This window comes from Lolium rigidum, chromosome 2 (assembly GCF_022539505.1).
Source record: "Lolium rigidum isolate FL_2022 chromosome 2, APGP_CSIRO_Lrig_0.1, whole genome shotgun sequence".
Taxonomy (NCBI): domain Eukaryota; kingdom Viridiplantae; phylum Streptophyta; class Magnoliopsida; order Poales; family Poaceae; genus Lolium; species Lolium rigidum.
Window position 1 is genome coordinate 107,128,549 of NC_061509.1, and position 5,789 is coordinate 107,134,337.

Here is a 5,789-nt window from a genome sequence, read left to right on the forward strand (position 1 = left end):
CTGTCAAAACGAACGATCCGTAAAGATGGATTTTATTGAGGCACCAGACTTGCTTAAATGAAAATGCCCAAATTGAATGAAAGTTGCGTACATATCTGAGGATCACGCACGTAAATTGGCATATGTTTCTGAGCTACCTACAGAGGGGCAGGTCGAAATTCGTGACAGCAAAGAAATCATTCATTGCGCAGTAATCCAAATCTAGTATGAACCTTACTATCAAAGACTTTACTTGGCACAACAATGCACAAAACTAAGATAAGGAGAGGTTGCTACAGTAGTAAACAAATTCCAAGACTCAAATATAAAACAAAAATACTGTAGTAAAAACATGGGTTGTCTCCCATAAGCGCTTTTCTTAACGCCTTTCGCCTAGGCGCGTAAAGTGTATATCAAGTGTTATCAAGAGATGATGCATCGACATTATTACCGGGGGTGTTGGGAGTTTTCTCAACCATGCATAGTATGCTGGATACATAAGTTTCAGCGGCTCCCTTTTCATTAGTCTTGGGCTTGCTACTCTCATCAAACAAATTTTCAGGAACAAGCCAAGCATAATTATCATCTAGAGCTTCATGCATCGCTAGGAGCTTACATGGTATTGGTGCTTTAATCTCCCCACCATCATTAACATTATTAGTGTACTTTATTCTATCCATATCCATTTTTTCAAGTGTTCTTTTAAAATCGGTGATCATACCAAGCCTCTCATGCTTACTAAAAACTTTTCTAGCTTCTTTAGCTATATCTGCAAATTCTCGCACTAAGACTTTTAGAACAAAATCTCTCTTCTCTCCCCGCTCCATATCATAAAGTGTAAGAAACATGTGTTGTATCATGGGGTTGAGACTAATAAATCTAGCTTCCATCATGCGTACCAAACAAACAAGAGGCATCTTCATAAGTAGGGACAGCTTTTGCAAGGGGTATATCTTTAAGATCTTCATGCATACTAACATGGGTGAAAAATTCTTCTATATTATCTCTTCCGATTATAGACCCTTGTCCCACAGGTATATCTTTTTCAGTAAAATTAAAAGGAAACATGTTGAAATAAGTAAAGCAAATGCAAGTAACTAATTTTTTTGTGTTTTTGATATAGAGTGCAATAAAGTAAAGCTAGCAACTAATTTTTTTGTGTTTTGATATAATGCAGCAAACAAAGCAGTAAATAAAGCAAGACAAAAACAAAGTAAAGAGATTGGATTGTGGAGACTCCCCTTGCAGCGTGTCTTGATCTCCCCGGCAACGGCGCCAGAAAACAGTTGCTGGCGCAAAGTTGACGTGGGAGTTAGAGATCTCTGTGGTGTAACTTTCTTCAGGTCCCCGGCAACGGCGCCAGAAAACAGTCTTGATACGCGTACAGCACGCGTCCGTTGGGAACCCCAAGAGGAAGGTGTGATGCGTACAGCGGCAAGTTTTCCCTCAGTAAGAAACCAAGGTTTATCGAACCAGTAGGAGCCAAGAAGAACGTTGAAGGTTGATGGCGGCGGGATATAGTGCGGCGCAACACCAGGGATTCCAGCGCCAACATGGAACCTGCACAACACAACCAAAGTACTTTGCCCCAACGAAACAGTGAGGTTGTCAATCTCACCGGCTTGTCAGTAAGAAAGGATTAGATGTATAGTGTGGATGATGATTGTTTGCGAGAAAACAGTAGAACAAGTATTGCAATAGATTGTATTTCGGACGTAAAGAATGGACCGGGGTCCACAGCTCACTAGAGGTGTCTCTCCCATAAGATAGCATGTTGGGTGAACAAATTACGATCGGGCAATTGACAAATAGAGAGGGCATAACAATGCACATACATGACATGATGAATATTGTGAGATTTAATTGGGCATTACGACAAAGTACATAGACCGCTATCCAGCATGCATCTATGCCTAAAAAGTCCACCTTCAGGTTATCATCCGAACCCCTTCCAGTATTAAGTTGCAAAACAACAGACAATTGCATTAAGTATGGTGCGTAATGTAATCAATAACTACATCCTCGGACAGAGCATCAATGTTTTATCCCTAGTGGCAACAGTACATCCATAACCTTAGAGGTTTCTCGTCACTCCCGCATTCACGGAGACATGAACCCACTATCGAGCATAAATACTCCCTCTTGGAGTTAAGAGCAAAAACTTGGCCGAGCCTCTACTAATAACGGAGAGCATGCAAGATCATAAACAACACATAGGTAATAGATTGATAATCAACATAACATAGTATTCTCTATCCATCGGATCCCGACAAACACAACATATAGAATTACGGATAGATGATCTTGATCATGTTAGGCAGCTCACAAGATCCGACAATGAAGCACATGAGGAGAAGACAACCATCTAGCTACTGCTATGGACCCATAGTCCAGGGGTGAACTACTCACTCATCACTCCGGAGGCGACCATGGCGGTGAAGAGTCCTCCGGAGATGATTCCCCTCTCCGGCAGGGTGCCGGAGGTGATCTCCGGAATCCCCCGAGATGGGATTGGCGGCGGCGGCGTCTCGCAAGGTTTTCCGTATCGTGGCTCTCGGTACTCGGGGGTTTCGCGACGAAGACCTTAAGTAGGCGGAAGGGCGGAGTCGGAGGGGTCACGGGGCCCCACACAGCGAGGCCGCGCGGCCCCCTCCCGGGCCGCGCCGCCCTAGTGTGGCGGCGCCCCGTGGCCCCACTTCGTCTTCTCTTCGGTCTTCCGGAAGCTTTGTGGCAAAATAGGCCCCCGAGCGTTGATTTCGTCCAATTCCGAGAATATTTCCTTTGTAGGATTTCTGAAACCAAAAACAAGCAGAAAACAAAGAATGTGCTCTTCGGCATCTCGTTAATAGGTTAGTGCCGGAAAATGCATAAATACGACATATAATGTGTATAAAACATGTAGATATCATCAATAATGTGGCATGGAACATAAGAAATTATCGATACGTCAGAGACGTATCACCACCCTACGCGGTGAATTAGTGTTCGTTATCCAACCAGAGAGTAGTTCAGAGTAGTATAGTGAAGTGCTTATATTTATATTTCTTTATGATATCATTGTTGAGAGTGACCACTAGTGAAAGTATGATCCCTAGGCCTTGGTTTCAAACATCGAATCATCGTTTATTTACTATTTTACTGCATGTTTACTTGCTGCCATATTTATTTCAGATTGTTATTACCACTCATATTCATCCATATCACTTGCATTTTACTATCTCTTCGCCGAACTAGTGCATCTATACACATGAAAAGTGTATTGAGTGTGTTGGGGACACAAGAGACTTCTTGTATCATAATTGCAGGGTTGCTTGAGAGGGATATCTTTGACCTCTATCTCCCTGAGTTCGATAAACCTTGGGTGATCCACTGAAGGGAAACTTGCTGCTGTTCTACAAACCTCTGCACTTGGAGGCCCAACATTGTCTACAAGAATAGAAGCGTGCGTAGACATCAAGCTCTTTTCTGGCGCCTTTGCCGGGGAGGTGCGGTAAAAGGTACTCACATCCTCTGGCTACTAAGTTTACCAGTTGCTGGTGAGTGCTCGAAATTATTTCCTTTAGATTCTACAATTACATCTTTTTGTTTCTTGTTTTTATTTTCACTAGTTAGGCTTAATGGAAAACAACAACAAAATTAGAGAGCTTTATAGTATTTATCTTGAGTTAGGGCATGAGGTGTTTGAAGAGAAAATTAAAAAACCTATGGAACTTTACTTGCATGCTAGTAGTAATGTTATTAGTATGAATACTTTGCTAATGCTATGGAAAAGTCTAAGCTTGGGGAAGCTATTTTTTATGAAAATGATCTTTTTAGTTCCCAACTTTTGAGGAGGAAATTTGTTATGATGATACTATGCCTCCAATATATGATGATTACAATGATGATTATGTTATTTTTGGTCCACCTACTATTGAGGAGAAAAGTAATTGTGATTACAATATGCCTCCTATATTTGATGATTATGTTGATGAGAATGATAATGATAGCTTTCTGTTGAATTTACTCCCACTACAATTAATAAGAATGACTATGCTTATGTGGGGAGTAATAATTATTTTATGCATGCGGCTCATGATAATAATATTTTATGTGATAGTTATATCGTTAATTTTATTCATGATGCTACTGAAATTTATTATGACAGAGAGAAACATGGTTTTATGTATCTCAACAATATTAAGTTTCACCTCTCTATGTTGAAAATTTTGAAGTTGCACTTGTTTTGCTTTCCTATGCTTGTTGATTTGTGCTTCCATGACTAGTTTCTTTACAAGATTATTTTTCATAGGAAGTGATTTAGACTTAAATTTGTTTTATATTTACTTCTTGATGCTCTCTTTTACTTCAATTCATATTTCTTATATGAGCATCTTCTCAAACTACTGCGCCTAGCTGAAAGGCGTTAAAGAAAAGCACTCTTGGGAGATAATCCATGTTTATTTACAGTATTTTTTCTTTTTTAGTCTTGGAGGTTATTACCACTGTAATAACCTCTCCTTATCATTTTTATTTTGTTTTTGTGCCAAGAATAGCCTCTAATAGGAAGAAAATAAGATTTGGGAAGTTGCTGTCCTGAAAACAGATTATGTGTTGTACCATAAACATTTATAAATATCCAGAGCGGAATTTTGATCTGCCACTTTTTATGCATATGCCCCAGGTTATTATCTAACTTTCGTTAGTTAACCACTTTTCGAGATGAGCAACAGAAGATTTTTGAAAAAATCGATCTTTACATGTTGTTCTGTTTTGATAGATTTCTGCACTATTTGCATTTGCCTCTTAAATCTCTTTATTTTTGAGTTATTTTGATCAAAGATCTTTTTGAAAGGTTGCTACAGTAGCTAATGATTTAATAGATATTTGATATATGTTAGAACAGAACCCAAGTGGGTTTGTTTATTTTGATTGTACTAATGTTGCTAATAAATAATTGTGTGAAATTTTGTATGAAGGAAGTTTTTTCAAGTGTAGGGAGAGAAGAATGATGTGATGAGATGAAGAATGGACAAAAGCTCAAGAGGTACAAGCGTCAAAGCTTGGGGATGCCCAAGGCATCCCCTCTTCATCAACAAAGCAACATGTCATCTCTCTATGCGCTATATTTTTATTGCTTCATACGCTATGTGTTGTTCTTGGAGCGTCTTTACTTTTGTTTTTAGTTTTATTTTGTTTTGTTTGTTGTAGCATATGGTTGGATCCTAGCATTTTTGTGTGGGAGAGAGACACACTCCGTTTTCTTTGCATAGAATGCTCTAGTTTTCACTGTTATTGTTCTGCGAGTGTTCTAGTTTGCTAGTATTGTGTTTAGCTCTTGTTCTTTCACTTAAATTTTATTCAGAGATCGTTAGTATTCTTTATTTGTGTATGATTATCTCTCTGGTCCATAATGTATTTCATCTCTGAGAGTTATTTCAAATAAGTTGATTGGTGTTGGATACAAGTAAAATATTTCATGACTATAGTGATGCAAAAAGAAGCTTGTCTAGATTGCGGCATAGATTTTGGCATGTCATGTTGGATGTTATTCTTGTCATATGCTTAGTATTTATTGTTGTAGCGTGACTTTTCCCAAATAGTTGAGAGTGCATAATATGCTATTGAAAGAATCATGTGTTGTTTCCATCATAAAAAGCATAATATTGTGGTATTCTCCTTTGATGTTTTATTGGGTTGACTTGGCACATGCTTACACCATGTTATGACTATAACCAGTCAACTAAAGCCTCTATTATCATTTAGTTTTGACTTGTAATATCACTTATGCTTTGATTGATAATGTTTTGTCGCTATGCATGATTATGGTC